Here is a 26,610-nt window from a genome sequence, read left to right as displayed (position 1 = left end):
AAGATACTATTGCCACGTAAAATATAACTGTACAGCGTATGATTTGCTCATTAGGCCGGGTCTATAAAAAGTAAATATTAACTAGACTACATACAACAACAATTTCCTTCATTTTAATCCTCATCCCAGAATATTAAACATAGCCTCCGGAGATTCAAATTACTATTGCAACGTAAATTTATACGACCATATTATGGTTCGCTTATTAATCGTATCTACATTCCATTAAACAAAACTTGAAGCAGCTGTGCATCATTTTAAAAGCACCAGTGAACCGTGAAGCAGCTAGTATTTACTCGTGCAACGGCGTGTAAATTTAGAAAGAAGATAAAAAGTGCATTTATTAATAGGTTGATACCATAATTAACGAGCTATGAACAACTAACAGCGTTAAAATGGTAATAATGCTGCGCGTTCTATTCTCGCCTGTTTTGTTTACCATTACCTCCGTTCCTTTTAATCGACCCGCGCGAATCTCTTTGCATATTTCTGTAATTCCGCGAGAACGCGGACTAGAGGAAAGAATTTGTTTCATCGATCAGAAAAGTATTCCGCGGCGGTCGCGGGTGATCCAATTAAAATCAACGCAATAAATTAAAAGGGCACTGCGAATTATCGGTAAATGACGCCGAATGAAAATAACCGTGGGCTGTTGCATATTGCATCCCGCGTTCCCTTTATTTGCATCGCCGCCGGGCTGCATTCCGCGTGCAACGAGTGTCGCGACACTCTATTTTAGCGCGACGCGGGGACCGATAGTGGCGTGTGCTGGTCCAAGGGAACGTTTAATCGATAAATGCTTATAGATTATCGTGCTCCAGTAAAACGGGCGTCGATAAGGGTGGCCGGCGATGTAATCTACCGGCGGGATCTGCAAAATCCCCCGTGCTATTTAATTGAAACGCGTGCTGCCTACGTGCCGCAGATCCCCGAAAACTTTCGACCCGCTCGAGCCAAATGATAAAAGCGAAATTCTGAACCACGAGTCGTGACCTTCGTCTCCCTTTCATCTCCTCGAATGCAGTACTGATCTGTCTGCAATTGAAATTTTCGGACGGCTCTAATGTAGAATACCTTTCTTCAATAATATAGAAAATGCAGAAAAAAACAACTTTTTAAAAACCATACTTATATGAAAATGCACTAAAAAGGAGAAAATAATTTTTCTTATGGTTCTCCATAAAATACCGGATCCAGTTAAATGATTAATAACATTTTTCCCAAAAATTTTAAGCAATTAGTTTGAAATTTCTTCTGTTATAAAATTAATGTCGGAATAGATAGACAAATTTAATATAAAATTAATAAAATCATAACATTAGTGACTATAGATAAATGCCTGGAGCGCTGAACTATGTATATGTATTGATGTATAATCTTCGTGGGCGCTCCGCTCAATATAGTTTAGCGCTCCACGCTTTTATTTTTATAGTCACTAATGTCATGATTTTATTTAAATTTATATTAAATTTTTCTATCTATTCCGTCACTAATTTTATAACAAAAGAAATTTTGAACTAGTTGCTTAAAATTTTGGGGGAAAATATTATTAATCATTTAACTGGATTCGGTATTTTATGGAGAACCAGAAAAAAATTATTTTCTCCTTTTTAGTGCATTTTCATGTAAGCGTGGTGTTTAAAAAGTTTTTTTATATATTTTATGACCATTACTTTTTGTACACCCTGTACACTCTACCCAGGGAATTGATGAAAGTTCAAGGAACTATTCCCAGAAGGGTCTTGGCGTACTCGGTTTTAATAAGGTAGGTATTTTCGTACCATGAACAGATATTTGCCTCGGAGGAGTGCAGTCAGAGTCATTCCCTAGAGCAAATCTGAGATCCAGCCCGGATAAGCCCGCAGCGAAGGCGAAAACGTAAATCGAAGTCGGATCCGATAGTCGGCCGAACGTAAACGGCCCGGCAACCCGGATCGTAAAAAGGCAATTCGTTCCGGTTGGTAACGCGGAAAAAGTATCAGAGGAAGTATAATTTGCGGGGGGCACATGGCAACTTCAACCGCGCCAAGGCCGGTTAACCCCTAATTAAGAGAAATGACTCCGATTATGGGTTAGAACAGTGAAATACCTGAATCCGCCGATGTCCTAGGACACGGATGAAATTTTCTTGGTTACACCGTGTAACGTTATGCTTGTCATGATCAAATAGAGCAAATATTGGGTTGGTAACTAAGTTCGTTCGGTTTTTGTGATTTATTCCAATGTAAAAAAACCGAACGAACTTATTTGCCAACCCAATAGACGCTTCGATAAAACTGTGTCAGTCGTGCCATTTTTTATTTTGAACCTTGAAGTCATGTTTACTCTCTGTTTCACTAATGTCAAATGAACAGAAATATGTTTTAATGCAGTCGTGTTTATTTGGTAAAATTATTCATATCAATACAAGCTTCTCTAACCTCCTCTCTAAAAGAAAAAGTTAATCTTCCTCTGTAAAATTTTAATGAATGCGAGTTTGAAGAGCGAACTACGAGGGCGGAGTTAAATTTCATCAGCTGGTGCAGAGTCGGAACAATCCTGTCTTAAAGTAGAAGTTTCGAAGTAAATTTTTGTCTATTTCGAGGGAATCTATGAAAGTTGACTGTGAATTTCCTGCGCAGCCTGTACGCGCCACCGATAGACATTAATATTTGTCAGCCGACAGTAATGGCGACCAGAGATCGAATGCAAAATTCGTGCTCATACGAAAGTCCGTCCGCGACACGTATTTACGCGTCGCGGGACACGAAGTTTGCACGTCCGCTAACAGTCAACGCAGGCATACCAATCCACCACTAATTACTGTTGGTAATCAGATGTCTGACCAACGCAGCAAATTGGCTAGTTACCAGTTGCGCCAATAGTCAATACGGCGCATCGATCACGAGTCTCGCACCGGCGCGGCAAGTATGTAGTCTCTGTTGATATCCGCAAACAATTCACGTTGATTTTCGGTTTGCATTCACCGTCACCTCCACCGCCCCCAACCCTCTTACACGCAATGACGTAACATGTTTGACAGCGGTGTTCTAAGGAATTTGAATTGCCTGCTGTGTCGCGCGGTGCTACTCGAAATGTCCGCAAAACTCGGCTTCTATTAATTCAGCGTAGTTCCTGCAAAATGTGACTTGTCATCTCGAGTAATTAAACACTCTCAACTAGGACTAGTTCTGGAATAAATGTTCCAGGCTGTTTATAGAAATCTAGTGGAGAAAGATGAAAGAAAATTCATTAAATCCGATGACCATAAAATAAACATTATCTCTTAAAAGCAGCCAGTGTTTGATTTGACGCGATATCAAGTAATCGGTCGTTAAGGTGATGAATAAACCCAATCGTGAGAAGTGTTCTAGGGTATTGCTCTCATAAGATGTAAAATTAAGCTGCTTCGAGTCCCCTGAACAAAAGTAGCTCTGGTAGACGTAGACCAGAGAGTAACTTACCAATAACCTACTAGCCTACTCCACTCTCGCGAGGGAACCTCATAGGAGTCTCTCGTCAGATCGACGCTATTTATCGACATCCTAAAGCCCGCTCAATGAGACGGTTGCAGATAAAAATAATTTCCTCCTGAAGAAATTAACGTAACAGTAGCCGCCCGTAACCGAATATACCTCCTACTCTTCTTAATTCTCCACTACTTCCACCACCGTTGAAAACACACCCTCCAGCCAATCATATCCAATTTCCCAAGACCACTCCTACCTTCAAGCTTTTCTTAACTTCTACGTGATCAGAACAAGATCAGCAGAACTGTTTTTACTACCGAACCATCAACAACACCAAGTACAGCCGAGTCTGACTTGGAGACAGCAAGCCAAGTCTTGTAAAATAGCAAATATAGAAACGTGTTCTCCGGAGTGTGATTCTACACTCATTCGCCGTTAACCTAGTTGTGATACGACCTTCAATTCCGGGATCGACACGACACCACGACTATCAAACCGCAAAGGTCGGTACAATTTCATTAAAAGCTGAATCCCCCGAAAGCATAGCTTTGCCAACACTTCCACAGTAAATTCAATGGAAAACGACACGAATAAATAAATAAAACTGTGGATTATAAGCTAATACTCTTCAAGCTTCGACACAATAGTCGAAACCTCTTGAATTTCAAGATTTACCCATCCGAATCTGCATCTGTTAAGTGTTCGTCGCGCGCATTTGTCTAGAACCAGCGACTCGTCGCGCCTCGAAGAGTTATCCTGCACGCGACTGCACACTACAAGTCCACGAGAAGCTCGTAAACACGTGAACGCGTTACGGGCGAATCCCAGCGCAGCCGGGAACTTCCAGTTTCGAGAATTCCGCGAGCGGTTTCGAAACAGCCGCGGAACATCTCGAGGAAAAGACAGACAAGGTCGGGAATCGCGCGTTTATCGTGAAACACGATGTCATAGCCGAAAATATATTGCTCAAGGAAGAATTCAAGGCTGCGCGTGGGTTTATTGCCTTAATATTAAACTTGGCCCTTTTATCTTCTTCCGCGATGGCCGCCCCGAGGTGAAATAAGGAGCCGAGGCAGCAGCAGAACTCCGCGGAAATCTTTACTCCCGCGAAAGCCGCTTCAAAGATTTACAACTCTCGCGGCCGAGCTTCTCACAGTGGCGTTAACCACCACCCCCCCCCCCCCACTTGGCCGCGATGTCGCCCTACACGAAGGGCGCCACCAGAAATATTCGAGTTTATTCGAAAATTATGCGAGAACTTCTTCCGCCTCTGCCCTACCCCCGTTTCCGGTGATGTATTCGCGTTGTAAGCGATCACCTCGCCACCGCGTCGTTGGGGGACTCTCCCTGTCTTCCGGTATTAATGTAATTCTCTGTATAATTCAGATGGTATCGCAGCCGCAATGTTACAAAGCTAATGAGTTATTCCTCTCATCATCGTCCGGGCGTGCCATACGTGGCCGCCGGTCCTCGGTTGGGAAACTTCGTCTACGCGATTGTTATTACGTCGCAGAACTTCCGTGAGTTACAAGGCTGACAGCTTGCTGCCGGCAAGAAATTGCCGTTCGGCATTCGATGGTTTTGCTGGTGTTTTTTGGTTATTAGCCGTGGAAATTAGTTCGGCGCCATCTATAGTTCCAGAACTCCTTCAATGCTCAAAATAGACGACGAAACCATTAGCACCTTGCTGACCCGTCACGAATACACGGTATATTCGTAAAACCTTCCCAGACTGATCTTTTTACAGACATAGAGTGGTACGTCGACCTTAATCCGTTCCTGATGTTTGGACTTGTACCGAATAGGACGTATACCAAACCAACCTTTCCCATAAGAAGTCATGTAAACATGATTAATCCGTTCTCATGTAGAAAATCTCCTATTGATATTAGACCTACATTAATGGGGTTGTAAAATAATTTAAACACTGTTTAAACACATAAATAAAAAATGAGATTTTGTTATAGATTTTTAAATCTATCTTTATATTTATATCGTAGCATCTGCCATCGCACCAGACATAAAGTTACTCGAATTAATATTCGGACGCTTTAAAAGAAACGATAACTTTGTTGATATTGTACTATACGAAGTTACGAACAGGAGAAAAGTAATAAAAAAATGTAGGGTACACTTCGTTGAACGAACTATGGCAATTGTTTGTTGAAATAATTTTCACCGTGCAACGCATTAAAGGTATGCGAACATTGGGATTTCTGTAACACGGCCTTTTTCGACCATAATTGGCAACATTGTGCGTGGCAATGTTTGCTGTGTATTCCAAGGGGGATTGTAAATATTGACCACCATGAATCAATTCAGAGCATTAATTACCGAGCACATTGCTCTCAAATGTCATTAACAAATACTATTACTTCCATAGAATTCATATTGCCGGGAAATGACCTCCATCGGGAACCTTATTTGTCTTGGATGTGGTAATTTTCCACTGTACAAACAGTTATTATTGCATTGGAAATTATAAGCACCTTTAATGAACAGAACTATCCAGAATATAGTACATGCACAGTAACAGGTCCGATATAGTACAATGAAATTCTTTTCGTATTAATACAACTGCGTAAATCTTAAATACTATACAGGATGAATCACGAATCGTGATCAGTAGAGATTACTCTGTTATTAGCTGTTTTAAAATGTTTTTATCACGTATACATGGTTTCAAAAGAACTTTCACATGTTTACAGCAAATTTTGTGTAAAAAAAATTAGAAAAGCAATTTTTTGCAATTGTTCTGCAATTTTTTTAAATGTTATGATACGTTTCCGAATTCGCCTTGAAATCCTCTAACAAATAGGCGTAAAGAAATTATAGGTGTATTTGCAAAAAAATGAAGGTGACCTTGAAAAATTATAAAAAAAAGAGTTCACGAAAAATTTTTGCTATAATCACGTGAAAGCTCTCTTGAAACCATGTTATACCTGATAAAAATCTTTTCGATTGGACTACTAATAACAGAGTAATCTCTACTGATCACGATTCGTGATTCAACCTGTATAAAAATCGAACATTCTCGTGCACTCATCTGCTAGATCTACTACTCTTTTATAGAATCTACTAGACGATTTTACAATAGCACAGTAATACAGTTTACTAAGAAGATGATCTGACTATGGATGAACTTCATCTCCTATCGTACACACGACGAATCTCGCACGGTCCGTGACAATCTATTGTTAGAGCGATCCGAACGAGCCCATTTTTAAATCCCCAACCTGTGACAGAGTCTTCGAGTACGTGGGTCGACGGCTCTAAATTTCGAGACGTCCTTGCGAAAATTAATTAACAACACGTCCGTGGGCCGTCGTCGCCGGAAACCGATAGGTCATGCACGTGTCGCCGGGCCGAATCGTTAATCTACGGTGACACGCGTGGCCTGCTCCTGTATCGGAAATAGTGGTGTTCGAGGGTGCGTCCTAGGATGCAACCAGAAAATGGGTGTGGAGACCTGACCCGTGGCGAAGACAGGGGATACAGACTGGGCATTCTAATGGTCGATCAACCCAACCCCTTCGACCCTCAGTTTAGCTACCATCCGACGGCAATGAATTGCAGTAATGTCTTGACATAGATGAAAGAGATCCTCGCTAGTGACTCGGATTAATATTCGGACGCTCTGAAAAAGACGATAACTTTTTAAATATTGTTCTATACTATTTGAACTTTTTTTTGGGAAGCTAGAGCAATTAGTTTACTACAGGAGGTGAAAAGAAATTTTTTCAAAAATTGCATTTGATCGGAATTGAAGAAAAAAATACTAAAAGTTGCATTTTAGAACTTTTTTATGCGGGCCTATATTGAAATTTTAAAAAATACATTTTGTAGAAACGACAGGCATTGAAAGATGTAAGAATCCTTGGAATTACTTAAGTTGGAGGCCGAAAATCGTGAAAAACTGCAATTTTTACCATCTTTAAACGTTTGTAGCTCATTATATTCAGAATATATTTAATTGATACAGATCTACGAAACGTGTTTTCTAAATTTTCCATATAAGCCCACATAAAGAAGTTGGAAAATTCAACTTTCAGTATTTTCTCTGCAATTCCGACAACTCGCAGTTTTTTCCAAAAATTTTTCTCACGTTGTGTAGCAAACCAATTGTTCTAACTTCTCCAAAAATTTCAAATCGTATATTCCAGTATTAAAAAAGTTATGTTCTTTTTAAGAGTGTCCGAATATATTCGTGGGAGTCACTGTAGGTGAAAGAGATGTGCACGATGTTTGCGACGAATTTATCCTCGCTAGGTATACTCCATTAAGATCCCAACACCGTATCAGAATTCGTAGAAAAAGTAAATATGATCCAAAAATGTTGGCAAAAGTCTCACAAAAAATCATAGAAACAAATCACTTGGGAAGACACGTGTATTAAATGAACCACCATATTGATAGTCTTGTGTGTTGATTTATGATGATGAAATAATTATCATATTCAAACCTCTCTGTATCGATGAACCTGTTATTTCATGTTAAGCAATAATAATGATTTTGACACAGCCTTCTTGTGGAAATAGCGCGCAGCCAGAAAATTAAAAATATTTGCCAATTTCAACAGACCTGCAGCTCGAGTGTTCGCTGGATAGGTCAGCCTAGTTAGAAACAAATCAGTTGAGAAGACACTTATATTAAATGAATCACCATATTGATAGTCTTGTGTATTAATTTATGATGATGAAATAATTATCATATTCAAACATCTGTATCGATGAACCTGTTATTTCATGTTAAGCAATAATAATGATTTTGACACAGCCTTCTTGTGGAAATAGCGCAGCCAGAAAATTAAAAATATTTGCCAATTTCAACAGACCTGCAGCTCGAGTGTTCACTACATAGATAGGTCAGCCTAGTTCAATGATAAACTCATTAATCTTCTAATGTACATCTGTGATACAGTTCGAAAAACGACGGAAGCGAGAGCTAGGTTACCGCATTGTTATGGTGGAATTACGTCAGACGGTTTCAATGGGCTATTCTCATATCGCGGGGTGGAGGATCATCCCCCGGTTTCCATTCGCTCTTCCTCGGGGAGGCCCAGACCGCAGGGGTTCCGCGAAAACAAAGTAAATGAAATCGAAAATCCGTATAGAGGCTGCACGTGCATCTGCAATGCGGCCTCGAGCTTGGCAAGAGTCGAACCCCATCTGACCAAACGTTACCTTCTGCCTCCCTCTCGCCACTTATTCTCCTCTCTAATCCCCTGTTCATCTCTATCTCACGAGAGAGAGAGAGTGAGAGAAAGAGTGAGTGAGTGAGAGAGAGAGAAAAAAGGTAATTATCGGTCGAGTCCCAGGATAGCGAAGGAAATTGGTCGAGTGGTATTCCCGAGCCGCAATGAGGAGAAATTGATGTTCCTACGTTGGTAACACTTCCGATCGTCGGAAGGGATGCAATAAAATCTCGTTATTCTTGGCAGCCTTATCTGGACAAACACAGATATCGTTTTATGTATCAAGCTTTCCCGGGAATCGTCTCCAATATTTATTATTTATGCGAGCGTGACCCATCGCGAGATTACTATCAAGTCACAAACTGGTATGTAATACATTCGCGACAGATGACGTAACTGTGTCTGTAAAAATCTATAACCGAGCTGACGTGATTTCGCATCATTTTGTATTTATAGATGGGCTTGTAGCGGCGTGACTCACATTTCTGGCCGCAGAAATTATCTAACAATGATTATACTACATTGACTTCGACATTTCCTAATTCATAAATTTTCAACTTTCTCTGTCTGGGTATGTGTCGCGCGAATCTCGTCCAGTCTCGAACAACAGGTGGTTACACGCATGATATTATACGGCAATATTTTTCACTTTCGTTGTATAGATTTTTGGGGATTGTACGCGAAACCCGGCTATACGTCACACGCTGGTTAATTAAATTTATTTCGATCGATGATTACTGGACTGCGGATTTTATGCATTTATAACAAAAATCGTTATGTACAATTTAAAGCAGTGAACATATCTAAAAAATTTAAGAACATCAACATATTAATTCCAGTTTAGTAAAATAATTAAAAGAAGAAAGAAATTTGTATTCAGCTTCTGTGTCTTGGAATCGATGCAGATATTTTTTATTTTGCATAAAGATCCGCAGTCTAGTGATTACTTTAACCCTCGTTAGTACTTTGTGTCAATTTGATCCTGTCCGAATAGTATTATCATCTTTGACCTTATTGCTGCTTACCTTATTTCCTCATTTTCGAAAGAAGAATGTACAAAATTAACCTCTTGACGTACAAAGGATACGTCATGTGTTTCTCGTGCCACACACTGTGCTCACATATTGTTTAATATTAGCGTTATTGTTGGTGAGTTGTTGATTTACGATTCTTACAATTGATGCAGACAATTTTTATTTTCCTAGTTGTCTAGTCCTACTGTCTATCTAGCAATTATGTTCGGATAGTCTATTTAGAAGAGACAGCTTTAAAGGAGAGATCCAGAACGGTCTCTCGGCTTTAACGCGAATCAGCTTCCCGAATAAAGTGTTCGCTTCGCTCCTTCGGCCGACAGGGGCGACAGAATTTCCAATAATAAATGATAAAGCGCCAGGGTGAATCCGATCCGCTCGCGAACGTGATAAATCTATTTCGTCGTTCCACTGCCGGCCGTGAATTATTAGTTTCGCGGAGTTCGCACCCGTTGATGCTCTACCGAACCCCTTTTGATGGACCGCCGACTGTTTTTTCTCGGGGCGATATAGGAAACGGAGACTGTCGGTCAGAGTAAGTATGGCTCGTATAAAATGATAGAGTCGAAGAGGGAATTCGATATTCTCGTGGAACTTCTAATATCCATGACAAATCATTTTAAACTGAGCATACAATTTACTCTATCAATTTATCTTTGTTGCGGATAACTCTTTAAATAAAGAAAAAAGTAGACAGGAACGTACGCAAAATATACGCGTAGATATTGTGTAACACCGACGAGACCAGGTAACACATTTTACCGTCAAAATAGGTTAACGAACCGAAATTACAGGTTGTATACAATCGTCCAGTGACGTTTTTACGTTATCCAATCTGAAATCACTAATTTTCTACCATTGTTCCCCGAACGAGAGCCGTTCCCCCGATTCGATTCTCATCTTTCTCTATGCGGAGCCGCGGCCGTAACGTCAACAACGCGGTTCAAAACGCGATCAGAACGATTGCGTCAGTTAATTATCGGGTCGTCGAGCGTAACGTGACTTAATGAGCCGTCATTCGTGTAATTGGAGAAGTTGCGTGATAACGACTGAACGAAATCACAAGGAATTTAGAGCGCGAGCGACTTCGTTCCCCTCCCCTCGTACTCCGTTTCGTTCTTGAATTCTTTTTCTTTGGCTGGGCACCCCCCTGATTAATTGCCAATTATTTCTCTAATTGCCGCGATTTCTATCCCGGCTCACGATGGATTTTTCCTATTTCGTAGCGGACCGAGGCGATTGAGAGAATTGCCTCCGAGCCCGATTGTATATATCTTTCTTAACGGTTTCCTTTAATAGTCGCACAAAAGGGGTGGATGCGAAAATCGGAGCAGGGTCAGCTCCGACCCACATTTCATTTATTCGTTCATCGAACATCAAAGAACTTGGAAAGATATTGATTTGAACACTACAGAGGACTAAAGGGGACTATTTTATTTTATTCTATAAGAATCTCTTCACTTTAAATATTTAACATCTTTCGTAGAGGAAAAGCTAATAAGGTAAAAATCAAATTACAATATAAGGGACACACACTACGGATTTTCTAAAACAAAAGAATGTTATTGTAAGAAACGAAGAACGAATGTGCACAAGAGATAAGTAGTATTATTATATTTTCCAAATTCAAGATTTTATTACTTATAATATATTACTTTTTGTGTAATAAAATCTTGTCTGGTAACTCCCAATCTTTCTGCCAGTACTTCTCGCGTCTGGGACAGATTTTCGTTGAGCAATTCCTCTAACTCACCGCCATCGAACTTTCTCGGTGCACCTGAACGATCGTCGACTTCCAAATTAAAATTTCTGCCTGTAAATCTTTGGTACCACTTTTTGCAAGTTCTGTAAGATACAGTGTTCTTTTCCAGTGCCGCACAAACCATTTCAGTAGCTTCGACATCTGAGTTCCTAAGCTGGAATGCAAAGAGTGGCGCAAATGATGCTTCTGGCACGACATATTGCTTGAAATTGTTGCATAGGACTGGAAACTCTTAGAGCGCTCGTCACGACTCTTCTTAAAACTAAAAGAACGCTCTTTCAGATGACACCAAAATCGGGAAGTAATTCGAATTCAGTCAGAAGTTATGATCGTAGAAAAAAACGGGAAGGAACTTATTTGCACACCTAATACATACTACCAAGATTGGTTCAGCACAGCTACATGTAATAATAGCTAGCACGCGAACAAGAAAGCGAAGAAAGAACGAATAATTCCCTTCGAATAATGGCGAACTCCAAACGCATATTGACGTGAATCTACTCGCGAGCACAATGTACCACATCTCCCCGAGCCGAGTCGACCAGCTAGAAAGTAAGAAGATAGTAGTACGAAGGCGAGAAGTAGCACGATTAATTAATATCTCAAAGCCGGTGAGTCATTCACTTGACTCAGTCAATGAAAGGCTTGTGCAATTGCAAATTAAGAGGTCGGCCGAGGAATTCGTTCGTGGCAGAGCCCTCTTATGTCTCAGCTATCCGCAAGGCGGATTCTGGTCGCGCGTCCATCAGAAGACGCTCATTTCGTTGGAAAAATCTTTGCACAAGCCTCCCTCGGCTTTTCCTCTGCCATTATCTCAATTTTACACTACCGATTACGGTTCCCGTTTCCTTCAACCCTCGCCCTGATGCCAGTTTATGCCACCTTTTCCATTGCAACGCTGTTCGAAATCAAATGTTCCTTAAACTCATTCTCTATTTTAATTACAATTATTCTCGCGTAAATAAACGCATTGCTTAAATCGTATTTAAAAAGGAATTTAAAGTATGTTTGAAGAAGAAACTTGCTCACCAGAGCGAGTAACAATGGTAGAAGAAAGTTGTTGAGAAAGAGTTCACCGATTCTTTTCACTTTGCAATATTTGTCTCTAATTTGATATTAATTAGAAATTCGCGTGGGAACGGATCCTAATCTGAAGTGTTTTTCAATACCCATTTCGAAGATGGCAGAGAAAGCGACACTTGAAACCTTGATCTTGATGAGTCAGCAGCGTACGTCATTTTTCACTAACAGAAAGTTCCATACCATCTGGTGACTAGCTGTATTAGACTCTCTGCAAGTAGTTTCTCTTCCTGTAAATTGAAAACGAAAATGGAGAAGATCTCTATTGAATACTGAACTGTCTATTTTGTAGAGCATTCTTAAAGATGCATTTCTAGGACATTAATTAATTGAGGTGTGCACAGAATAGAAAAGCAAACTCGCGCGGAGCCCCTTCGAGCATTTTCGGCGAACGTTATCTCGCGTTTACCTTGGGGATTTCTTCTCGCGCGATCTCCTCGAGTAGTCTAAATCCGGGGCCGGAGCTTATGCGAAAAAATGGGGCCACTTCCGGCCGCGGAGGTGCTGGAAACGAATTCTCGCGAAGCATCGTCGGCAAGTACGGGCTGGTGTTTGCAGCGGGGATTAATTCGCGAAATCTGGGCTGGAGGATCGGCGATTCAGCAGCGCGGAAGCTGTTTTCTGGAAGCGTGAGTCACGGGGCAGGTGAATCGCGGGCTCGCATAAGTTACGACGGCTGTTCTCGACGAAACGTCAGCGCTGTTTCACGGCGAAGTGAGTCAGTAACGCGTGTACCGTCTAGCCGAGTTGTCGGTACACCCTGAAATACGCGCCAAGGAAAACAGCTGGCTTGCAAACAAACCGTCCGATGCAAGGGAAATTGTCAGGAATCCGTCCGTTCGCTTCCGTAAGTTGATCCCCTCGTTTACTAAACGACCGAGGAAAACCAGATGGCAGTTTTGTGAATATTCAATCACCTGGCGGACGACTAATAATCCGTTCAGACTAGGAATGTATTGTAGTTTGTTAGTACAAATTAATTGCTCACAGGCAATTTTTTAATTGTCTTCGAAGTCGAAGATCCAATAGAATTTCTCAATATAAATTGTTCAATAGTGACAGCAATTGAAAAGCCAAGACAGGTTAGAGATTTGCGGTTACAGAAATATTAGTGAAAGTCTCGATCGCGGGAATATTAATGCAATCCGCAGTCGTGGAAATATTAGTGAAATCGTATGATCGGGAGAAAACTGGAACGATTTACTAGTTAAACAACGGAAGAGAAAGACAGATCCTCCTTCAAACCAATATTTAAATACTGAACACCTACGATCGAAAGGAAATTAGCATTTGCACGATGGCATTAGACTGGAGACGAGAAACAAGACGTAGAAACTTCTAAGAATACTGTTTGAAAATAAATTATTGCTAGGCTGCGGATTTTATGCATTGAGCAAGTGAAATTTAATATTATTTTCAATCTAGAGGAACAGAATAATTTAATGAGTACCGATTTCGTTTCGGATTTATAGTAGAGTTTCGACGCGCACACTTTATTACACGCTCAATTCCGCGTCGTTTACATTTCATTGTACAATTTTCTTCTCTCTCGCGTCGCCTTCTCTTTTCCGCTGAGAAAGCAGCAGGAGATTGAAATTTGGAAAGAAGAATTTACGACAATGTAACGAAGTTTCTGTTTTGCATAGCTGCGAACGCTCTCAAAGACCAAACGTTCCAACCTACACGATAAAAGTTCGAGGCATACCTGCTTCGACAAGCTGAGGAACGATGCATCGGACACGGCTCTGCACTCTCCTCGAAAATTGAAAAAGTTGAATGAACGAAACTTAAAAACTTCCGACCACGTCGCAGCTACCTTTTCCGCGGTCAATTTCCCCCAATTTCATTAGTCCCTTCCGTCGTGCCACTTCGCCGCCACTTTGTTAACCTTCCTCTAAATATTCTCGCGAAAGAGTGACCCACTAACTTCTCTGACCTTTTTGAATGTTTTTTAGCTTTCCGTACAAAAACATTCAGATTTAATCATATATTTCATGATTTCTCCTCCGAAAAAGTTTCGTCCAAGTTTTCTCTGTTTCATCATTGTTTTGATGAAATTATCCCGCTGAAATCTTCTTTATTAAATTGTCCCCAGAATTTTAACAAAAAAAAAATCATTTCTCGATCGTAGCTTCAACGAAATGGGGAACCATTTTAAATCCCAAGTGCTATTTGACTAAATTAAACGCCGCTCGTCTCCTCGCACACTTTCGCCGGAGCATCCCCGGTGCCATATTTGCGCGCTGTTAATTTCCTGAAGGAAAGATTAAGCAAAAATTCACGGAAACGCCGGCGAGCTCGACGAGCTTCTTCCCTCCCGAACGGATCCACGCATAATCGTCGCGATAATAACCGGCGTTAATCGTCCCTGGAATAAAAACAAAGAGGGTGGCTCTCCGACGCGATAAATAAATTTATGGCGAGGAGGGTGGACGTCTGCGATGGAAAAGCGCGAGAAAAAAGTGAGAAGAGAAACGAAGGACACCGAGGTGTGCGGAGAAGCGAAAGGAACCTAATAGTAATCTAATTAGCATACCGATTGCACCTCCGAAACCAGAGCAATTGCACGCTGGCAATTAAGCTGGCTGTTCCAGTCGTTGGATGCACTGTAATGCACCCAAATATTTTCCATCGTGGTGGTTGGTCCTTAAACCATGTGGCCTGTTGGGAAATGAACTCTGTACAAGTTGATCCACTAACTCTATTAGCCCCGATCACGCCTTTTTCTCTCGCCACCTCACCATCCAACTGTAATCTGAATGTTTTATTTCGACACCGACTTGTTCAAATTTCACACTTCGTTTGTTTGTTATTTTATTTCATCTGCAATCTGTTTTTTTCGTTTTCTAGTCATTTTAATAAATTGAAAATCTTGAAATGTTTTACCATTTTGCCTTTGAACTACTCATTTTTGTATATAAATGAATTAAGTATGCGGTCTAGTCTAGTTTAAAGTGATCAGAACTTCAGGAAGTTTCCGCAGAGTAAATAAATAACTAAAATGTCAGCAAAATATATAAGGAGGTGGTTAAGGGTTGAAATGGTGTGTTTAAACGCATACAAAAATTGTAGAAATGATCTACAGGATTGTTTCCAATTTTTTGGTTGAAAATTCTGATTGTAAAGACCGAGAATGCTAAAATACATGTTTAGCTTGAAATTATGTGTGACCTTTGCAGTCGAAAGGGGTTAAACTACCCTGTTTCGAATGGTTAATCGAACTGTCCCTTACAAAACACTGGCCATGGAATTTTATTAATTTTTGGAACAGCAGAAGTCCATTACGACGTCGCCCGCAATTTTTGCTCGCATAATCGCCGTGGAACAGGACCCGTTTACGGGATTAATATTAATACTCGATTAACTACCCTTTTAGTAGGGGTAGCTTCGGATGGAAGGAGGGATTAATGGAAACTCGTAAACTTCCTATGCAAATGCATGCGTGGCCCCGCCGATAAATGGAATTCCCGTTGCCGCGCGGCAATTATCCGTGGGAAAAGTAACTATTTGTATTAAATTTCCAACGGGGCGAGCCGCGCCGGCTAAGAACAATGGTGAGAATAAAGCCTAGAAATCGCCGATGTATAAAAATAGACCCGGCATCAAATGTATTTTCGTGGCTCTATTTTCTAGGCCACTAACGCCCCATTACCAGACCGCGGCCATTTATGCAAATCGAGTTCTCTCCGACTTCACGTTTAACTGCTTTTTCGAAGCATACATCTGCTGTTGTAAGGAAAAACGCCGCATGTCACTATTTCAAACAGTTCGAGTTTAGGCATTAATTGAGCCGTAGAGTACAGGATTTACGTATTTAGCAGAACAAAGTCATGAAAACAATTTTAAAAGGCTCGACAAGATAATGCAGTCGTAATTTAGTTTTATTCATACTCGTAATTCTCTAACTTCACTTGTTTCCAGTTTAAAACGTGCACCAAAACCAGCAAATTAATTTCTACGTTACAACTTTTCGATTAATTCCCGCCATCTAAAACTTAATTTTCCCTGCGACGAGCTATAATTCCGTAAGCATCGAAATTTTAATTAAGGGAGAGACATTGGCATTCAAGAGAGCGTTATTAACTCGAAGATGGACTTACGCCAGAAACAATCTCAATCTCGATGTGGCATACCGAAAATTTCGGTTCAATCCAATCTGCCGGGACACTAGGACTGATCGAGGGTAGAACGTAGAAGCTCCCCGATATTCACCTCGGTAGACATGCAGATGTTGTATCCGAACTTTAGATTGCTAGAATACGAACTGCTCGAGGATAACTACTCATCTGGTTAAGAGAATGTATTCCCAGTACGTAGAATTACATCGGAATAAATGGAGAATTATGTCGTAGAACGAATTTCCATGGCAATCGAGTTCAGAGTGGAGCCTCCGAAATTGCTGGAACCGCTGTGTTGCTAAATAAATTTACAAAAACTATTCCGATCGCGTTGTTCATCGAGAACGAAACGAACTTTCGAGCCAGCCTAATACAATTCCATAAAACCCGAAACACGTAGCGATGGAGATTATCTTGATCACGCGCGGCGTCAACAAAGAGCAGCGTATTACTGAAACGGGACACTTAACGTCGAAAGACTCCATTCACTATTCGATCTGACCAAATTGGAGACAAAGTAAAAGTTGAGAGCGGCGCTCGTACGAAGTTCGATTCGATTTTGACGAGTACAAGCCGGATTGATTGGCTCCGCGTTTAATCCGAGCTGATCCGCGTCGGCCGTCCGGTGCAATTAAGCTTCGTTGAAAAATTATTCCGGTGTCGCGAGCTCCGGGCGCCTCTTCTGTCTCGTTCGGCTAGAAAGCAACCAATCCGTGGACTCGATCTCATGCGCGGGAGCCATTGTACGCAATTACCGGGGACTTCCGTTCGACCCTGATCGCTCTAATATCTCGAAACTCGTTAATTAACCACTCTCTTTCGCGTTTCTCTCATCCCTCACTCGCTCGGCTCTCTCTGTCTCTCTCAGCTCTTCACGTCTCGTCGTCCTCTCGTTTACCCACAGCTCGAAACCGCCGAATAGACGAGGCGGGATTTAATAGGGCTGAAATCGTAAATCCCGGCCCGCGATGCACATTATGGAAATTTTTTAATAACTGTTGGACCGCTTTCATAACAGACGCCGCTGGATGATGAATTCCGCCGGCCTTGAATCCGCTGAATTTCAGCACGGCCAACCGTGGATGCTCCAACCGCGTACGGTATAATGAGCCGTCAATCAACGTCGCGAGATAGTGCATCGTCAAATATCAAGGTTGTTGCGTATGGAAAGCAGTTCCCTCGGAAGATTTTCTGGATCTTGGGCCCATTATACGACACCTCTGTTGTTTCTTTGCGATCAATTTATCTTGGATCTGCGTGTAGACCTGCGCGAAGAGCTTCCGAATTCAATGATCCGCGTTGAACAACCCGAAAATGCAAGAATTTGTATGTATGAAGTCTAGATCTACACATGTGCACATAAAAAAATTGTTATTGGTCGCAATTGCGGAGGAAAAAGTAAAGGTCACAATTTTTAAATTTTTTATCTGTGACTGTAATAAAAGTTTAAAACATCTATTTTGCAAAGCTAAGTCAGTTCTATACATGTACAAAGTTTCATCGAATTCGATCAAGGTTCTTATGAAATATAATTGATTGAAAATAGCAAAAATTGTAAGAATCTGCGAATTAAATGAATTGCAAACCTTAAATTCAATGATTTCTACATCTTACAATGCCCATAGCTTTTTTATGCGTCAACCGATTTCAATGAAACTTTGTACATGTATAGAACTAACTTACAATTAGATTTACAATATACATGTTTTAAATTTTCATTACAGACACAGATAAAAAATTTAAAAATCGTGACCTTTTCTATTTCCTCCGCAATTGCGACCCCCCAATATAACAATTATAAAAAAATTATTTATACATTAGCTAATCCTTCTAACGTCTTTTGAAAAAGTTATTCGTTTTTAAGATGTGTACAAATACTTTGTACGTCTGCAAAGTTTCATAACGATGCGTTATTTAGATTATTTAAAACATAATTCTCTCAAAGTACTCCTTCGAAACGATCTTCCACGCGATAAAGAAAATTGTTTAAAAAGACTGTATACTTGCTCCGTCTCAGAAGATACATACACATAAAATCTCTGTAAAAAATTTTTTGATCGCGTTGTACAGGAGCGTACTGTATATTTATGCGGTGTGTAAAAAGAAAGGGTGCAGATAAATAAATTTCCGCAGCGATAATCCAAGCAATTAATTCACCGGTTGCTTCCAGTGATCCGCCGCGCCGGCTCTACGCAGAAAATCGCGTAGCATCGTTGAATTAATTTGTTAATTAATACCCCGCGTATAAATGACAAGCGAACGCCCCCGTTTCTCATCCTCCATTAATTATCGTGCGGGCCCGTTGATCCGGCCGAAGTAAATCATCCGGGCATTAATTATAATTTCAAATTAACGGTTCAAACGGTAATGCCTGGCGAGTCTTATGTCTCTATCGGCGGGGACGGTGTTCACGCGAGGGAAATACACGTTGCACTTATCGTGGCGCGCGGAGATACAATCAGTCAGCCGAGAAACGATCGTATTCGCCCAGAGGCTGTGCGGAACAAACACCGCTATTATGCGTTCCCAACCATGAATTTGATTACCCGTGCCGGTAATAACAATAACGCGCCGATTATTAGGTGGTTTGTGACGAGGAAACGAGACTCGTTTCGCGTTGCGCTTTTTGGGATATTGAATTTCAGCCGCGAGAGCTGTCCCGATTGATCAGATTATCGAGACGTGCCTCGAATATTATTGGTTTTTATATATTAACGACACCATTTTAACGATACGATAACAGACACCGTCGCACAGTGGGACGAAACGACATATTTTCTCGACATAGGCCTGAATATAAAACTTCGAAATTGACATTTCTAACACCAGCAAATCTTTCATCTAGTTTTGGAGTACAGGAAGACGTCGAAATATTCTTTGAAAACCCGCACTAAACTTTGTGACCTTAAGGTGAATTTTGCATTGCAGTTTTTTATGCATTGCAATTTTGTTTAATTTCCAAACTTTTACACTTTAATTAGTGGACTATGAGCTACAGTTTCACACAGGTGGCATTTCGATCGGATGAAATAAACGTCTAAACGGAGACCAACATTTCAAATATTCTTCAACCTTTGATAACGAAAATCGCTTAAAACCGCCCAAGGTCTAATTTACACTGTCTTCAACCTTTAATATTAAGGTTTAAAGAATTGAACAATTTGGCTGCCAATACCTGCCATTCTTCGTGTAAATTTAATTTAAACATGTGCAAATGAAAAATCTTCGTCAATATTTACACTTAGAGAATTATTGAAGCACGTTTAGCATCAAAGCCAGAATACAAAACAATGCAGGAAAGTCAAAAATTACTTGTTCAGGAAAGATTTCGTGTTGCCTGTGTTTTAGAAGTTCAAATAACAGAGTTCATCAGTTTAGGAGAATTACTTTGCGAATTCGGGGGAGAAGAAATTCTCAAGTTCTACAGGAGGTCTTGCTCGGGGAAATTTCGGATTCGATAGGACTATACCGAACTCGATCAGTGACTCAGCAAATATCGCAGGTTCAAGAAAGTTCCCTCGCAGGATTCTACGGTTTCGTTCTCCAGGAGAGCTCTGTGACTAGAAGCTCAATCGGTAGATCTAATAGAAGGATTAGATAACAATGTGTCCCGAATAAACTCCACCGAAGAGTTCACGGGAATTCGCTAGAGATTCCGCAGTCGAAGAATTCGCATTTCTCATCCCCGATGAATTCAAGAATGCTCGATAGCCCTCATCGTTCAAGAATTCAGCAGAGCCCAGTTCATCGGGAACGCGTTTCCCGCCTGTTGAACGTTTCCGATCGAAATCTTAGCGCCGTTCCGTTAAAACGTTTCAATTTCCAATACTAATTAAATTGGCCGATACCGAGCTTGTTATCCGATTAAGGCAGTGCATCGGTACAAGCCGGGATCGAGTATGTATACAAGCAGACTGACCCAAGACTGATGTCCCGACCTGTCTGAAACGAGGCCGTTGCTCAATCAGCCAAATATGGCAGCCGGCACGATCAGCCGCGATCGCATTTAACGATCCTGTCACATCCCCGATCTAACAAGATAACCGACGGTTTCTCCTTGTTTACAGGAATTTTGAGACCGCTCGTTTCGTCGTCCGCCGCTCCTGCTGCCACCCATCGCGCGCCTTCCCTTTGTTGTTGTCATTAAGTGACTACGATGAGCCGTTCGCGAACGTGCGCGAGTCAAGTGTTAGCCGGTAATTGCCCCCCTAATTGGACATTTCATCTCGTACAATTTCTTCAGTCCTTTCGTATTCGCGACATAATGGACCGGCTGGATAGAACGCTCGATGCTAAACCGAGGTGCACTGCTAATGGTATCAGGCCGTGTCTTGTTCATGATTAACAGTCGGAAAGTCAACTCCAGATTAATGTCGGCGACCATATTCGGCGAGGAACGAAATTGAACCAATGAAACTGTTTCCTCGAGAAATCAGTGTTTGTGTGTTTGTTTTTTATTTGTAAGCATTTTAAGGATGTTCTGGAGGTACAATGGGAGACAAAAGTACAATAAATTCGAAATCCATCAATATATTGACAATGAAAACCATTCATCAGTATATTTTGCATTAAACTTTTGCGAATACTGTACTCGCTGTAGCTATATTCAGTGGTCTACACTTGTCGCGTTTCCATGCTAGTGAGAGACAACACGATAAATTTGACGTTTTGTAACAGTTTATAATATTTTTGCTCTGTAACTGTTTAGTGAATCCTAATAAATTTTGAACATAATTAATTACATAATTTTTACTGCATATAAAAAAAACTGGAGTTTCCAGTTGCGTTTTTTCAAGGTTTAAATAGGGTTTGAAGTGGAATTTTATGAATTCTCCATAAGAAGACGTGTTAAAATGTGCAAACTTTAAGTTGCTGTAATTCTTAAACGGTGCAGTGAATCGAACACAAACTTTGGTAATTGCATTAATTTAGTAAGAATTATATCTTATCAAATTTTCAAAAATTTTGTTGCGTTTTTATATATCTCCAGAACATCCTTAAGACAGAGTCCCGACTCCATCACTTACAAATATGTATGTTCTGAAAATAAACAGTCAACCCTAAAATATTCATAATCGGGAAACTTGGAGCTTGGGCCTCAGACAATTGAAAAATGATCGAAAAATGTCGCATGTCCAGTTCACGGGTATTTACCGGCTCCGTCCGTCAAAGAACGGATTTGGAAACGATTCCAGCGTCAGCGCCGCATAGTAGGACCTTTCGTCCAAATCGGAGACAAAATCAAAGAACTTTCGATAGAAATGAGGTAGAGCGATGAAATTTTTTTTTAATTAAAGCTGAAACATTGCAAAATATGGGAAAAATAGGGAGATTATGGTAAGAACGTTTTTTAACGTTGAAAAAATTCGTTGAACTTGCACAATTTCGAGATAATTGTGGTTTTTCCAATACCACGCGCGGAAAAAATTTTTTCTGAACATGCTGTACTTCATTTCCCGTAGATTTTTTCACGCTGATTTCAAATCTGGTCTCAAAATTTGTCTACGACCTTAGGATATTACAAAATCGATTTCTTGAAATTCTACATGTTTAACGAATTTTCTCAAGGTTAAGAAACGTTCGTACTATAATCTCCCTACTTTTCCCATATTCTGCAAAGTTTCAGCTTTAATTTTTTTTAAAATTTCATCGCTCCACCTCATTTCTACAGAAAGTTCTTTGATTTTGTCTCCGATTTGGACGAAAGGTCCCACTGTGCGCCGGACCGATTAGTGCGCGTAAGGAAAAGAGTGGATAACCGTCGACGACGTCGCTTCAGCAGCTGCTATTGCCTGCGACGATAACAGCGGGGCTAGGCTGATTCGAAAGGGAGAGATGAGAGCCGAGAATGAAGGGAGTGAGAGACGGAAAAAGAGAGAGAGAGAGCGGACGCGAGAAATGAGAAAAGAGAGAAGAGAATGGTTAATGGGACCGTCGACGGGGGGTTGCGTTCCGAACACAATGAGGATCAAACCTCTGCGGAGAAAGGGAATCGAGCCGAAGTTAGTTTCGCCGGAATGACAGTGCTCGTTCCACTTGCCGCGCGAATTTCACTACTTAATAAAGCGGCAGGCTCACCTGTCGGAGATGGTGGCCGACGAAGCACGCAAATTGAGATGTCTCACCTGAATGGGAACTGCGGGACCAGGTCAGGGGAGGCTGCGGGGGAGAGAAGTTTTCGAGGCCATTATCGTCGACAGTGAAACGACAAGGGGTAGCTCAATTTTGCAAGACACCAACGAGGACTCGATTTCACGAGCGGATTGTCCTCCGATTTCGCGACCGTGCTTGTTTAGCAATCGTCTAAAAGAGCTGCACTTTTTCCATCGACGTCTCCAGCTGGCTAGTATCGATTTCGCTTCAGACGCTGAGCATCGTGACTTTTAACAGTCCTGTCTTAAGTATAGACGGGGAATTTTATGCATTTCTGGGAAAAGTGAGTAGATTGAATTATTAAATAATTTAGTGATATCGATACAGTACCGCAACGAGGGCGTGGCGAAAGAGCCGCAACTGGGTTTGGGGCGCAAAAACAAATCTTGCAAGAAAAAACGAACTCTCATTGCAAAACACGTATCCAAATCTAGACATAGAATTAAGGATTTTCATAACAATGCCTGGAACAACAGCTTCCTGCAAACGTTCGTTTAGCAAATTGAAAATTGTAAAATCGTATCTTCGTTCGGACAAGAGCGATTAATAAACATGTCTATAATATCAATTAAAAAAGATGTTGCCGAAACATTAAATAATGACGATATAATAGATGTGTTTGCAAATGAAAAAACGAGAAAAATTACTTTAAAACATATTTTGAACTGTTTTATTATATTATTTTAACATATACCTGTGTTTTATATTTCTTTTATTTTGTCGTCATTGAATATGAATAAAAATTTGTTCTTATTTAGGTTACAGATTATTTATTCATACAAATACCTTGACAAATACATTATTGTATATACAGCCAACTCATTTTGACGAGGTTAATAGTATTTAATATATTGCATTTAGTAAAATTTAACTTGTCACATTATAATTTAAAATTTTTTTGTCATTTTTGGGTTACGAGGAGGCGCAAGTTAGACACTTGCCACAGGCGCTTCATACCGTCGTTACGGCACTGTATCGATATAGTATCTTCCGACTATTGACCTTTTGCACCCGAAGCTATTTTACGATGTATCTTATAACAGATTTGATGAAATTCTGTGTTCCGAAAATGTAAAAAATTCGAGGGTGTGCCGTTTCATCTTCCGATCGAATTCGAATCTATTTCTAGGATCCTCTATAGAATTCTCGGAGCTGCCGTGTGTCTGTCCTCTGCAATATATTCCATTTCCAGTTTTTCCGATCGGACATTCGCCGAGCGGGTTTCGTCTTCTAATTAGTATGGAGCTAGGTAGCTCGGTAACATTTTCTTGGCACTCGGGCGCCCGATAGCGAAGGTATTAAAACATCCGTCCATGGGGATGTCGGAGCAGCTCGCGACCGGGCATAAATGTTGCAAAAGCCCCGCTCCAGCTGCGGCGGCTGTTTAAAATTCATACAAAGCGAAGTCAAGGCAGACTTGACCCACTTGAGGCTGCCAGGCAGAACAGTGGTGGCCCCCGTATTTGGACAGAGGCATGTCTAGCCCGCGACGATGCACTCCGTTCATTAAATTCACGACGGATAGACGACCTCGGGGACTACAGGGCAACCCCAATCTTGTCAGTGTCGTTCCGTTGCCACCGGTATCCCGGCTTATCATCTGACACGAATAAGCTTGTACAGATGTTGCAGATTCGGTCCTGGGATACGTCTTCATCCATCGAGATTGAATAGCCTTCGATCTCGCCCAGGAACCTGCAACTTCCTATTCTCTTGTCTCCAGGAATTCGAGTCTCCGCGGATCGATCTCTCCTTCTCTTTCTGTCTCTCATTACAGCGTCGATCAATAATCCGTTCACAAGCCAAATCGATTGACCACCATTCCAGTTTTTCCATAAAATTTGACTTGCTCAGCATACCGTCGTAAACGTTAATTTTTAAGTGTCCACTAAAAAGTTATGACTCCATATATAGATTTTAGCGTTCTTCAGGATTGGCTTTCGTTCCTGAGGAAACGGAGTTTAAAGTGTTTTTACGCACCTAGTAGTAATATATTTCTTTTGCGCCGTGAATTATATTCCACTGTATCGTGTACATTTATATGGTTCTTAACGTGCATTCTACTTCCATCTAGTCCAATAAATCTTCGTATGCTAAAAAGTTCCTTGTCCTCGGACGCACGTTCGCACACACGCGTCGCCGGCTCGTTATTAAACCAGTCGTTAAAGAGGACAACGCGAGACCTCCCACGATCATGCCGTTTTGCTCAAATTACACGACACCCGTGAATCATCTCTTCATTGTCGCGCTCGTACGTGCAGCATTCAAAATTTATCGCCGACCGTGCTGTCCGTGGTGGCGGTTTCGCCTTATCGTGTTTGAAATGTCACAACTGATACCAAATCCTCGTGATCCCCGCGAATTCTAGACCTGCCACGGTCCCCATTTCGACCAATAAATCTTGACTAGAATGATGGCAGCGGATGTCAAACATCCGTCTGATAGTCACCATTCTAGATCTACCGCTGCGTTACTCTCTGAAAAATAAAGGAGTTAGGGGCCGCATTAGTTGATAGTATTTGAGTAATAGCAATCCGCCGAATCGCACACACACACAACCTCGTCGCGACTTTTATTGCACGGAGATCCAGACGATCTGTTTTAATTGCGTTTTTCGGATATCTCTGAGAGTCGTCCGCGAGGGTCTCGAACAATTGATCGCCGCACGATGGAAGCGAAGAGAGAGACAACTCGAGTACCTAAAGGTTGATTCACATGAGAAGTATAGCTTACTGCTAGTGATGGGCACCATCGACTAAAAACTATCGACTAAATCGATAGTATTCAACTACTATTTTCAGTCGACTGATTTTTTAAACTATCGACTGAATTTAGTAGTGGTGGGGTTACTATTTTCAGTCGACTGTTTACACGTCGCCATCTTGAAATTTCAAATGTCAGTGTCAGACGATGAAACGAAAAGGTTAGAAATACATAATTATGACAGGACGTGCAAATATGCAAGTAATGAAATATGTAATAGATATTTCAATACTTTAATTCATATTGGATGTTAAAATCTTATTGCTATTTATGCAATATAAACTATATATGTGATATAAATAAATTGTGTACATTTATATTTATAACGTAGTGTATGAATTTATTATTAAATAAAGACAAAATCATTCAATCACGAAATTTAATATCTCTGTACTGTCCCATACTGTCCTACTATTCATTTAACTAGCGAACATCGAGAATAAGAGTAAATACGAGAATAACCTGTAAACGACTGAAAACTATCGACTAAATTCAGTTACTGAATCAGTCGCTTAAACTATCGAGCTATTGGTTGAATTTTAACGGCGGATGTTTTGAATAAATTTTATAAGATTTACTATCAAATACATTCACTCATTAGCGATATCGAATTATTAAAAATTATAAAAAAATTATTTTTATTATTATTAATTATTTAATTATTGTCTGGTATATTTACCCCAATTTATTCTTACTGTGCCTATAATACTAAGTGAGCACTGCAGTACAATGCTGTAAGAGTGAGTGAGAAATGAGATCTATACGTAGGCATAGACTATAGCCCGCAATCTAGACGTATAACCACTAAAACGAAATTTCAGTCGACTAAAAACTATCGACTAAATATTCGATAGTATGTAGTAACTAAATAGTAATTAGTCGATAGTTGAATTTAGTCGATAATGCCCATCACTACTTACTGCTTTACAAAATATTTATTTTTTCGAAATCACTCTCTAAGTAATAAAATCGTGTTGCTGCGTGCATCAATCTTGAAAAGAGTGTGTCTAATTTGGTTGTGATTTGACAGTGTTTATCATTAAAGTAAACAAATATAAAT

General features: G+C 40.6%; 1 protein-coding gene across 8 annotated transcripts in view; it reads left to right on the top strand.

Annotated features, from left to right (window-relative positions):
- Nucleotides 1-26,610, top strand: part of LOC143207827 (uncharacterized) — a 228,520-nt gene that overhangs the window by 187,737 nt on the left and 14,173 nt on the right. Inside the window, exon 3 of one of the 8 annotated variants that reach the window (XM_076421642.1) lies at nt 20,702-23,070. The exons of 6 other annotated variants lie outside the window; for them this stretch is intronic. The gene's annotated coding sequence lies outside the window, so the exon portion shown is untranslated. Of the gene's footprint in view, nt 1-1,563; nt 13,364-20,701; nt 23,071-26,610 lie in introns of those variants that run through there. One more of the 8 variants, XM_076421645.1, reaches the window with a different exon arrangement.

This window comes from Lasioglossum baleicum, chromosome 4 (genome assembly GCF_051020765.1).
Source record: "Lasioglossum baleicum chromosome 4, iyLasBale1, whole genome shotgun sequence".
In the NCBI taxonomy this organism is placed as follows: domain Eukaryota; kingdom Metazoa; phylum Arthropoda; class Insecta; order Hymenoptera; family Halictidae; genus Lasioglossum; species Lasioglossum baleicum.
Note: the sequence above shows the minus strand (reverse complement) of the source record. Positions and strands in the feature narration are given on the sequence as shown.